General features: G+C 34.7%; 1 pseudogene; it reads left to right on the top strand.

The window, feature by feature from the left end:
* The first annotated feature begins 1,529 nt into the window (after positions 1–1,529).
* Positions 1,530–1,904, top strand: LOC149841386 (VIN3-like protein 2 pseudogene; annotated as a pseudogene).
* The last annotated feature ends 11,582 nt before the right edge of the window (positions 1,905–13,486 follow it).

Raw genomic sequence — 13,486 nt, 5'->3', positions numbered from 1 at the left:
TTTTCTTGGGTGAATGCATGAGTTGGACATGTTTTTTTTGTTTAGAAAATGATGGTGTATGTGGTATTTGTGTGCTTGTGGACAAGGTTGCATGACATTGGCAATGCTGGATGTTTTTTTTTCTCTTTTGATGGTTATGGGTTTCCTTTATTCTTTGCTTTTTCTTTTCTGTTCTTTTTTGGCCGTGGTCTTCTTTTGTTATGTTGGTTCCACGATATGGGTGTTTATGTTGGATTACAATGTGTTTTGTTGACCATTATATGTTGTTTTTGAAGAGAAAAATCTTTGTTTTTAAAGGGTTATATAGTTTTAGCTCCTGCATGAATGCTCCATCGCATGAATGGTGCAGTTAATCAGACACTTCCTCATGCATGATGTTACTATTTATTGGTTGTTGTCTGGAGGTCAACCTTTTACCTTTCTTCTTTTTCGCGTACAAGTGTTCATTCTTTGTTCTTATTAGATCATATACAGATCATATTAGAGTTGGTACCTGATTTCTTATGTTTTGGGTATTTATTGTACCTTCCTTTTTCTGTTAAAATGGTTCATGAATGTCCTTTTTTTGTCATGCTTTCTGTGGGAATCGATTTTATGTTGAGATATATCAGAGTGATTCAGCTGCATTCACAATTTGGAGGATTATCTTGACAAAATTTGCTTCTCCATTGACATGGTGTCTTATAATACATTGTGGTTGCTGCACCACTACAATTAATAGCATTGTATTTGGAAAAAAATAAGCCTTTTTAGTATAATATCTTTCAGTAAAATAAAGGCTTCAAGCAACTTATTGCAAGATGCCTTGAAATGAATAGTGTGATTCAAACAAGCAACCAACTTGTCCAATTCGACTCAAGAAAATGAACAAGAAATCTGGATTTGTTCTTTTGCTTAGTTATGCCATCTGAAACGCAGAGCACTCAACAGAATGAACATGCTGCAAATTCCTACCTGTCCTACCGAATTAATTCATCCGTTTGGTTTGCCCGAGTGATCTAGTGTCTGTTTAAGACTTTCAGCTTCAAGTGAAGTCAATGTGATAGTTCCATTCGTGTTTAGTTTTAATATTGGATATTTCCCCCTTTTAAGCATTCTCTGAATCGGATATGCAGAACTAGTGGTCATGAGGCCCAATAGAGCTTGTCTATGTGAAAGGGAAATCAATGGCTTCACATAGTTAAATTCTGGAGTTTGTGGATCCTTGAAGTACCTTTTCTATTACGCAGACTTATCTTCTATCTGGTTTATTGAACAAATTATTTTATACTGCACAATTTCATTAATTTTTGAATGTCTCATTAGCTACCAAATCTTTATTTCATGTCTTCCAGTTTTTAATTGATGTTGTTCTGGAAGATGGTACTAAAAATTCTACAGAATGTCAGAGAAAAAAATATTTTTTGTTTTAGTCTATATCTTGAGTTCTTGATTATCGTTGGATTGCAAATGTGGGGATTCTTTAAACTAATGTTGGGCTTATGCATGTAGATTTTGTTCTTGATCCTTCAAAATGTAGCAAGCTGACCATGGAAGAAAAACAAGAGCTAGTGTATGAACTCTCAAAATGGCCAGAAGGTGCTCCAGAGCTTCTACAGTCATGGAGCCGATGGGAGCTCCTGGAGGTGATTTGTGGTGCCATGGGGAAAGAAAGGAAATATACGGGCCTACCAAAATCTAGAATGATAGAACGCCTGCTTAGGGTAGTATCTGAAAAAAGAATTGGACATAATGATGAGAGTGCACAATCTGGAGCACCTCCAATACTGCCAAGTACTCAAAGTACTCCGAGAAGGCAGAGGAAGACTGACAATCCTTCCCGATTAGCAATTGACACTAGCAGTTCCTTATATTGCCAGAATGTAGCTTGTAGGGCTACCTTAAGTTCAGAAGATACATTTTGATCATGAAGCTTACGCTTCAACGCCTCAAGGCTTACGCCTCGCTTTGCCTCATCGCATTTAACAACCTTGGTATATACATTCATCAATCATATTTATCTCAAAACCAAATGAGAGAATAACTTGATAAAATTTATGATATCATTTATGGGAAGCTTGCTTAAATCCATAGATGGATTTCTTTAATTTGCAGACCATTTCCTTTGTATTGACTGAGATAAAATATTTTGGTTGCACCATATATATTGTTTCATCAATGTCATCATTAAGGAATGCATTCTTTATATCCATCTAATGCAACTTCAAATTATAATAAGTCATAAGTGTCATCATAATTCTAAAAGAATCTTTCATAGAAACTAAAGAGAAAATCTCTTTATAGTCAATGCCTACCCTTTGAGTAAATCTTTTTGCAACAAGATATGCCTTATATCTTTTCACATTACCCATAGACACCCTCTTGGTTTTAAATATTTATTTGCATCCAATGGGTTTCACACCTTCAGGTAATAGGACAAGATCTCATACTTCATTGTCTTTCATGAATTTAATCCCCTCATGCATGACATCTATCCACTTTTAAGAGTTAGAGCTCTATATATCTTGATAGAAGTTGATTGGATCATCTTCTCTGAAGCACGTATCACCCTCATGTTCTTGGAGAAAATAAAATAATCTGAAATTGCCCTTCTCTTCTCTCTAGTGAATTTCTTTAATGGCACTTGTTCTTGAGTTACTTGAGGTGTTTCTTTAGGTTATTGAGTTTGTATTCTAGAAGGAAAAACTTGATTTTGGATAGAGAGATCTAGAACATTGCCTTGATTTAGATTTGTTATAACAATGTCGAAAATAAAAATCTAATCATTATTAACAATAACTGTAAAAATAGAAATAGACTCTTCTTCAAAAGCAGTATCTTTTGCCTTATCACTCCCCCTAAACTCAACATCCTCAAATAAATAAGTGTTTTTCGTCTCAAAAATGACTTATTCACAGGGTTATAAAATTTAAAACCCTAGATCTTTCAGAATATTCAACAAAATAGTAGCTAATTGTTCTTGAATCCATTTTTTTCATATGGCCTATACGGCCTAGCCTCAGCTGGACATCCCCAAATATTAAAATGCTTCATACTAGGCTTTTTGTTTGTCCACGTTTTATATAGGGTCTTGGTTACTGCTTTAAATGATACATTGTTCAATATATAAGCTGCAGTCTTTAATGTCTCTTCCCAGAGAGACTCTAGTATGGTAGAACGAGAAATCATACTCTTTACCATATCCTTTAAGGTCTTGTTTCGTTTCTCAGCAACACCATTCATGCTAGAAGTGTCTGGCATGGTATACTGAGGGACGATACTATATTCGTCTAGAAATTCAACAAAGAGCCATGGACGTTGTTCACCTGATCTATCATATCTACCATAGTATTCACCACCACAGTCAGATCTAACAGCCTTGATCATTTTGCCATGTTAGTTTTCAACTTTAGCCTTAAATGATTTGAACACATCTAAGGACTGAGATTTTTCATTAATTAAATACAGGTACTCATAACGAGAATAGTCATCTATGAACATAATAAAATATTGTTGATCATTCTAAGAAGCCGTAGAGAATGACCCACAAATATTTGTATGAATTGGTTCTAAGACATCTATTTTCCTTTTGACACTTCATTTTCTTATGTTTGTTCGTTTCTCTTTTATGCACTCAACACAAACCTAAAAGTCTGTGAAATCAATGGAATCAAGAATTTTACTTGTCATAAGTCTTTTAATTCTTTGTTTAGAAATGTGACCTAAGCACTTATGCCATAATAAAACAAAATTTTCATTTGTTAATTTTTGTTTTGTACCACGAGAACTTGAATACAAGGTTTCATCATATGAGGCAATAGTATTAAGCAAATAAATGTTTTCAACCACAGATAAAGAATTGGTCCCAATAAGATTTGAATCGAGAAACAATTTAAATTGACTATTTTCAAATAAACAAGAATAACCATATTTGTCTAATGCGAAAATAGAAACCAAATTTCGTCTAAAAGATGGTACAATATATGTTTCTTTCAAATCTAAATAACTATCAGTGTTTAATAGTAGCCTAAATGTCCCTATTGCCTCAACTTTAACTAATTTGTCATCGCCCACATAGATGAATTTTTCAGTATCAATTGACATTCGACAACTTAGGCAATTCTGCATAGATACACTTATGTGAGTGGTAGCACCAGAATCCATCCACTAAGTATGTTTTTGTACAAAAATTAAATTAACATTAAAACAATCCAAAGTAAGGAGTGTATCTTTCTTTTTACGCTAAGTATGATATTTGGTACAATCATTCTTCATGTGACTCTCTCTTTTGTAAAAGAAACAACTAGTGTAAAACCTGCAAAATTTTGATAATTATCAAAATAAATAAATGTCAAAATTCTTCAAAATAAATATAGTAACGTGATATGGATTTGATCCAAATGGATCTTGAATCCAAAGAGGATCAAATGAATTCAGTATTTGGATTAAGATACGATGAATGGATTTGGATCCTGGATGGATCTGAAACCCAATTAGAATCCAATTGGATCTTAATGCATCCAAATATGGTCAAAATTCAATCAAGATCTGAAAATTTAGTTAAAATGTTTAGAAGATCTAAAATATATTTTTGATAGAAGTCGTAATTGAGATTCGTCAAAAAAAAGAAGAACCAATTCGTATATAAAGGAATTAAACAAGACCAATATTGCAACAAGAGGTGAAGTGGTGTTATGGCAAGAGGTATTGCTTGAGTATAAGGCAACCTGACTTCAAATCTCATTAGCCATATACATGAATTTTAAAAAGATGACATATCTTTTTGTCAAAAATGTCATTTTTGGGATTTTGACCAAACGTTGGAAAAAAATAAGAAAAATAATGTTGCAAAAATATGCAACGGAAGATGCAATAGTGCACTGGTGGGGCTCGTTATCTTTTAGGGAAGAGAACTCTGGTTCAAATCCCCCTATGCACCGGATGCTTTTTGCCAAAGAAACCCAATTCAAATGGTTTTAATTTTTTTTCTAACTCCTTAATTAAAGTCGAGTTAATAGGGAAACCCGTTTTCAAGGAAAAGAGGTTGGCCGAATTCCCAAATGGGAAACTCAACAATGGCTAATGGAAGGTGGAAGGGCTTCTTGAATTTCGAATATGGATGAGGGAGTTACAAAAACTTGAATGTGGAGGGCAGTTTTCAAGAAAGACTAAAATTCCTACATTTTTGCTAAACCAAAAAGTAGGTGGTAACGTGAGGAGTTACCACTTACCAAAAAATATATATATCTAAGAAACAAAGATCTCTCCCCCTTTTCCCACGATTTTTCTTTTTTGAAAGATTTGCACCACAAGTATAGGAAGGGCACCACTAAAATGGGAAAAAAATGGTTCACAAACCATATGCACATGAAGGAAGAAAGGGCAATATGGTACATTTGATTTAGAGTGTAGAAAAAAAGGGAGAAAACGTGAATGGTGGACAGTTTCTAAAATTTTTAGGAATTAAAATTATTGCTTAAACGAAGGAGATTAAGTAGGGAAAGGTGGGCCTTGAGAAAAGAAAAAAACATGAACTCATTTTGGCTCCACCGTTTTCATCTCTCTCTCTCTCTCTCTCTCTCTCTCTCTCTCTCTCTCTCTCTCTCTCTCTCTCTCTCTCCTTCCTAAACCCTCTTCTAACCACCATTAGACATCTCACGAAGAGAAGCTCCATCCAAAAACGAAGATGAGCGATACCGTTTTCCCAAAACACGATTCTTCAAATCAAGGTAAGAGGCAAGATATTCTTTATGTACATGTGATGTGCTCTGTAGTACAAATATATTGCATACCCTTTGCGAACATGAAGGAAACACCAACCATATATAACCATGGATTTTTGCCATGGTCGATGAAGTGGTTTTCCTTGTATGCGAACATACTTGGATCTATCGACTCATTATAAATCAGTATTGGTAGATCCAAGGGCTGAGATGGATGTGCAGATCTAGAGGGAACGTAGATCTATGTACTCTCAAAAAATTTAAATGGCTGAAATAAATGGTTAAGCCCAAGGGCTAGATCAGGTTTGTACCATACTGGTATGACCTGCATGATGGCCATCGTTACAGTCCTGAAGACCGGCCATCACTTTTCTTTTCGTTCTATCCACGCTATTTTACCTGAAAATGAAACAGAGCTTTCTCCTTTGGTAGTTCTGAATGTAACTTGCTTGAAGTACTTGCACATGGGTATGAGGTAGGACTAATTGGGGTCTACAGAGTAGTAGACGTTAGATGAAATAAGTCTGCACGATTGAAAAATTTCAAACCCAGATTTGGAAAAAAAATGCTACTCATGTGAAATGACCCTGCAACACCTAAAGTGTTGTGTGTGCTTGAAAAAAAAAAAAAAAATATATATATATATATATATATATATATATATATATATATATATAAAATTTTGAGCCTACACAAATAGGAAACGAATTGCAAATACTAACCATTTGGGATTGTCCCATTGCCATGAATGTTATTCTAGACATATATTCGATGTCACCTGGACATGGGTACTAGTCTGCCTTAGGTCACACTTCTTGAAAAAAAAAAGATACATAGATCTAAGTGTGTGAGACGTTTAGGTCAGACCTTGTTGCAAAGGTAAATGGTGGTGATTATTTTACCTTCATTGACATGCAATGTTTAGATGTTGTATGTTGCATATTACAACCAACATATGCAGTGGTGTTGGAGGTCATCAGTCGTGCATTGATCCATCTTGATGTGGGGTGAACAATGACATCATGTAAAGGAAAAGAAAAGAAGAAAAAAAACCACTCACGTCATGTACATCAGTGTGTTCTAAAGTAGTCTAAAATATATACAATCGGAGCATGTCAAAGACATCATAGTATGCATGCTTAAACTAGATGAATGTGGAAATGAAATGTCCATATTATGCTATCATGTACCCATGTTAAAACATGTATTGTTAAGATTTTCAAAAGGGTAAATTTGTTAGGTGCATCATTAATATACTAGGGGATGAATGAACCATGAAATGATTGTTTGAGTGACCAAAACAAAGAGGGATTTATGTCATATGCGTGACCACGACAGAGGTGAGGATTTATTTCTTTTATGTGGGTAAATATCAAGGTGGTTTGGATCCACGCATATGTACCTTGGTCATTTTAGCAAACAGAAATTAATACGATTGAGTATTGTTCTTTTATACATGATAGTTGGGGGTTCAAACTATTCTTTTAAACCATGCACACGCTGATTGATCTCATGCAGAAATATCTCATGTTCTGATTTCTTTTGTTCATGCATTACTGTTTTTACTGCCCACTGATTATCGAGTTCAGTTTCAATTTATGGGAAGCTTCAGAAAGCCCGAAAGGTCTAAACCTTAATCGAGGTTTGAAGGTTCGAATAGGAACCCCAGCCTCATTTCTGGTACATTAGCAACCTTGGACAGACTGCACCACTCTGGTTGATATGCCTTCAGCCGACTTGGGTGACCCAATGCGACTCGAGGTAGGTTGGCGCTGTTGGTGCTGTGGGTTGCAGACCCATAAGGGGCTGCCATAGTTGGTAAGGTCTGGAACCACCGCCCATTATGACCCAAACCTTGGCCATTCACTTAGGAGTGCAGGGAAGCGAGTGTATTGATTAAGACTCAATCATATCGGGGTAACTATTGATAGCTAATAAATGAATTATGGACCTCATGACTTACACAAAAAGGGTGTTTGTTTTCATTTGTTTGGAATGTATTAATACGCACAACGTAGACTTCATTCGCTCTTGTTTCATGCTAATTGGTATTCAATAGCAAACATATGGTAATTGGTATTCATTCCTACCATTGATTGGCTTGGCCATTTCCAACCAGCCGGCTACCCCTCCTTTGTCACACAGTACGTAGGCCGAGGTTGACTTGTCCTCTTGTTTTGTACCCAGACAACTAGCAGGGTGCACCGCCCTATTGGTGCACCTATTTCATGGCCGCGGCGGGTTTGCAGCATGCCCATGACTTGTCGCAGCCCGACAACCATCTCAAGAATATATATACATATATATACACATGATAAAATATTTTGAGAAGACAAAGGATTCAGTACAGTCTTATAAGTAAAACTTTCTTGAATTTGCAAAACGTCAATGGTATACATATCCTTGTTCTGTTGACACTCAATATCTATATATATATAACTTGAATGGTTTTGGCCATCATAGTATGCAAAAGTTGCATGTTTACACTGTTTTCTCTTGAAATGAATGTTTATCTCATTCTCGAGTTGTGAAATATGAATTATACTTATTATTTTATCTACAAATGAAGTGTGTGTTACATTTGAGATTCACTATTATGCACATACTTGAGTAGGTCTGAAACGCACGGATGCGCATATACATTGGTTATGGCAAAAGCTCACTTTAGTGCACATGTTTAAATAGCATGATGAATTTATTATATGCTTATGAAAAGAAAGTTATGCGTCGATGAATGTAGCAAATGAATGAGATATCCATGACATATTCATGTTGCACATGGTTTTTTGTAAGTGATTGACATACGAAGGTTGCAACCCATGTTTCAATGCATGAATCGCCTGTTGCTAAATGCATATTTTTGTTATAATTGCACAAATAAGAGAAAAACTACAAAGGCACGATAATACAAATTGAAACTGAGCATGTCAAATCCTTGTGGTGCCATATGGGTACATACGATGCTACGTGAATTGCATATAATTGAATCATGATTGCATGTAAATGTTATGACATGTTGTTGTGCTCGTTGATCTATGGTTGTTCTGCAAAAGTTTGCATAATAAAGGATATTTTTTCACACCATGATCATGTGAAAGCTCAAAACCGAGCTTGCGGTCTTGCGAGACCAATGTAGTGTCATACGAGCACATATGAAAAGTTGTACTTGAGACATGTCATATGAGTTCATGGTCAGTGGGGTACGAAACGTACACCTGAGCTTAGAAATGAAACTTTAAAATGTTGTAAGTATAAGTACTCGACTCAGAGTTGAGCCAAAATTCTGAGAAATTATGGTTGGTGCCTATTGGGCATTCGATGGGTAATATACATACACTGAGATCACCCCGAGTGTGGGTTGGGATTTCAAAAATCCCCTATGGTGCAATGACTTGCACAAAAAAACAAACAAGAATAGAAAATATGCATACATAAACTAAGTGTGGGATTCTGGGTATGCCTGAAAGATGGTATATGTTACCGGTTTTTCGAGATACTGGGTATACCTGACAACGGTATATGTTACTGGTTTTCTCAGGGCTATGGGTACACCTGAAAGATGACGTATGTTACTGGACCCAAGGTCTACCTTGGAGGGTAGATGGTACAAACTTCATGAGACATTCTAGTTTTGTGAGAGCGAGACGTCTCACCCGGTCCCCAGTCCTCAGAGTTAGGAGGTCAGTACTACCAATGCGTCCTAGGTGATAGATTCAAGTCTTTTGCAGAAGTTACAAGGTACATCATAATTCTAGTTCTAGCCATTGGAAAGTATTCTCTCGGTCAGAGACTGTCCCCTTTGGACCTCCGTACTGCTAGTCACACGGGATATAAATTGAAAAAGTCATAATAAACCTCCGTGTGGTCTCGGTCTGCTACAATGTCTATGCCTCTGCGTACCCACTGGGTAATTAACAAGAGAAACATAAAGTCAGTACACTTTTTTAAGTCTTCAAGTATACACACAATACTTAATGTTGCACTTGTTATAATAGGTTTGTGATTCACTTATATGATGCTTAATTTAGCAATGTTTTTCTTTACATTCCAATGTGATAACCTAAATGTGATTCATTCATATGATATGTCATTCATGGATGTTTTTCCTTTATATAGTAAATCATGAAATACTTGAATTTAGTGAATTGTACATTCAGAACTTGTTTAAATGTTTGTCATTTCTTATCTCTATGGGTTGCACATATACTTGTACACATGACACTGAGCACATTTATATAGATATTTTGCTTCTTACTCAGACAGGGTAGTCTGACCCCTTCCGAATTAATATTTTTCAGGAAACAAATAAAGATGGGCAATTGCAGTCGTCGTACGGACAGGCCATGAGGCCATATCTTCTTTGGACGTCCTGAGGAACTCTAACTTCAATAAATTCATTAAATTTGTCATTTATGACTTATAAAATTTTAAGGCAATATTTTAATTTGCCTAATGTTATTGAGTTTGTGCTATCACCTATAATCTGCCCAAATTATTTGACTGAGAGGTTAATCAAACATTTTCGTTGTGGTTTTAAAAAAAATTTATTCCAAAATTTTGAGTTAAATATTTGGGGGTGTTACAACTAGACTTTGGATCCTGATGTATTTTCTGTTTCTTATGTGATTGAGGGTCTATTGAAGCTTTCTTTTTTTTTATTTGTCTTTAGAGGCTACTGCCAAGTGAGCAATTTCTGTCTTTTCTTCATCATTTTCTCTTTACACAGTAGAAAATGAGCTCGTTAAGAGTTCATTTGTCCTTCTGGCAGTTATAACTAACTTTAAACTGATTATATTATGCAGGAAGAGATATCAAAACCAAGTACACGAGTAAGTCTTCAGACAATTTTAATTTTAGTGCCTTTAGTTTTGAAGCAAGATGGGACATTTCTATAATGTATTCACTGATGTTTCATTTACCTTTATATATCATTGAAACAAAACTCAAAAGAAGAGTGTTTGTCTTAGCCTTTTCATTTTTAGCAAAACGCTTTTCGATTTTCTCAAGAAACCTCTTGGCATTAACCTCTTCAGACATAGTGCCCTTGAAGGATTCCGAAATTGCACGTTTCATTATCATAAGACTCATGTGATTGAATCGATCCCACTGCTCAAAGTTTCTTTTATCTTCAGCGAAACTCCTATCTATAAGAGCAAGTGGTTCATTTTCTCGAAGTGCAAGATCTAAATTCATACATCCGAGAATAATCATAACATTCTCTTTTTAATTTTTGAGGCTGAAACCACTTAAAGCATGGATCGAATTTATATTTGCAGGTATCGTAGAAGCATAAGTATTAAATTAATCAAGAACAAAACAAGCTTACAATTAACATACATTTTCACATGCATTTTAACATAAAATAATATATTTAAACTATGGTGAACCTCATCACAAGATACCTAAGACAATATTGATATTTAGTCTTTAGACAAAAATGTTAACTTGTAAGTGATACTCTCATTACAATAATCAAAGATGGACAATTAATCTTACCAAACAACGAGTCCTTTCAACTGACTCATTATTCACATGAAAAATTATACAATTATCTTATATTTATTGCTGAAAAATATATATTTAGGCTCGACCAAATAGTAATCTTCATTTAGGCCGATCACTATTCGCATGAACTCCATATATATAAACATCTTAATATTTGAAACGAGTTAATCTACACAAGAGAGGTTACTTTGGTAACATATTATTTCAATCAACTCAATTAGAATATCAGACCCTTATTTTGAAAAGAATATCATGGTTTAAATATGTAAATAAATGCATATAAACAAAAAGAAAGCATAACCATAGTTTGTATAGGGTCGTAAAGTAACCGAAGACGACCCTCTAAAAGGACCCATAATCCATACTTAACGCCCTTCAATTTAATAATAAAATTTCTTATAGTTTTTTTTAGCTTCTAATGTCGACAATCAAAAAAGGAAAAGACCGAATCTGATGAGATTTCGGCGACCCAACAAAGAACATATAATGACAAAATCATATTTCAACGATTTAATAGGAACAAGGTGCTCTGATACCAATTGTTGAATTTTAAATCCAGCGAAAAAGACTTTATAGATAGTTAACTTGTTCATGTTAAATCATTGAAAAGAACATAATCTAAATCTTAATGTGAAAGCGTACTTGAATCTATTGCTGCGTCGGTAGATCTTCACGGGTATGATCTTTCAAAACCTTTATACGCGGCTTTGCCTTCTTCTCTAAACCTAATAAAAGGGACAATTTTCTCTTGATGATGATGGAGAACCTGAGAAAATAACTATTATATATGGTTTGAGGATCATAACTTAATTGTAACTACTTTAGGGTTTATTTTCAATAATTTAGCCCATCATAAAATTCAAAATTAATAGATAAGGACACATGAGGTTTCTACACATAATAAGACTATATCATATGAGATATCTTATGGCCCAACCGTATGTGATCACTTTATATGGGCCTTAACCCTAAACAACCTATAATGTGTGATTCAACATATGTAGGCCCATATGATTTTTTCTAATAATTCCTCCCTACACATCGAGGAGTACACTCCGTCTACCTTACAACAAAGGAATGCCACTCGTGGGTATGACAATGGTATCTTGAAAGAAAGGTTGATGGAACACCCAAAGAAACATAATATTTTCAAAATGTCTTCTATTTTGATAATAACATATTCTTAACACTTTTTGCAAAGTTTTTTTTATGTTATTTATGCTTTATTTATTTTAATATCTATTAGTTTATGTTTTATGTTTTTTATATGTTCAGACATTTTTATGAGTTTTTTCCAAGAAAAACCAAAACTTTCAAACATTCTAAATTTTCTTCGAAAGTGAGATTTGTGATATGCTATAATTTAATGTCTTTGTCTTAGAAATGTTTTGCCTTTTAAGCAGGATGTTTTTTATTGAACCAGTTTGAAAGAGCATTATTATTATTAATTTTATTGTTGTTGCTGTTATTATTATTATTATTTTTATTTATTGACATTGTGTTCCTATAAAAAGTCAAACTAGTAGATGTCTAGTCAACACAGATAGAGCTCTCCGCTATTGCGTTTGTCCTGAGAGAGAGAGAGAGCATTTTCTTTTTAACTCATGTATTTTAATTTATTCAGCAGGGACACCTTTTTTTTTTGTTAAAAACAAGAACCATTTAATTTAAGCACACAAGGGCACTCTGGCTCCCAATTATCCAATCAACTAGGACCAACAGAAGCAACCAAATCCTTTTTTATCTTCTTCAATCTTGCCACTACATTGGTCATATCCATCCTGTCTTCTGGTGATTCCTCTGTGCACATCAACCCCACCTCCAGAATCAGTGATAGCACTTGAAGCTCTGAAGTTGGACCAAATTTTTGGATTTGTCCATCAGTGGCATCAATTCCAGGCTCACTTAAAAGATGGTCATCTACAACATCTATTATTGCATCAGGGAATGCTGCAGCAACCCAATTTCTCAGGCTGAAGCCTCCTACAAACATTGGATCTGTAGGTTTTCTTCTGGTAAATGTCTCCAACAGCATGATCCCATAACTGTAAACATCACTTTTGATTGATACCTTTCCAACCAGACCGTACTCTGCCCACATTAATATTCATAGACAAGTTAATCAAAAAGCATAAAGGATTTCCATGCATGCAGGGTAAAAAGAATTATAATTTGGCTAGTTCTTACTGTGTCATACTGATTAGTGAACCATAGTCACAAATCTCATTCTGGGTTAAGAAAAAATCTCATGATATTTTTAAAAATCTTGTTTTTGGGAG

Source organism: Nuphar pumila, chromosome 4, assembly GCF_984573655.1.
Source record: "Nuphar pumila chromosome 4, dmNupPumi1.hap1.1, whole genome shotgun sequence".
In the NCBI taxonomy this organism is placed as follows: domain Eukaryota; kingdom Viridiplantae; phylum Streptophyta; class Magnoliopsida; order Nymphaeales; family Nymphaeaceae; genus Nuphar; species Nuphar pumila.
Note: the sequence above shows the minus strand (reverse complement) of the source record. Positions and strands in the feature narration are given on the sequence as shown.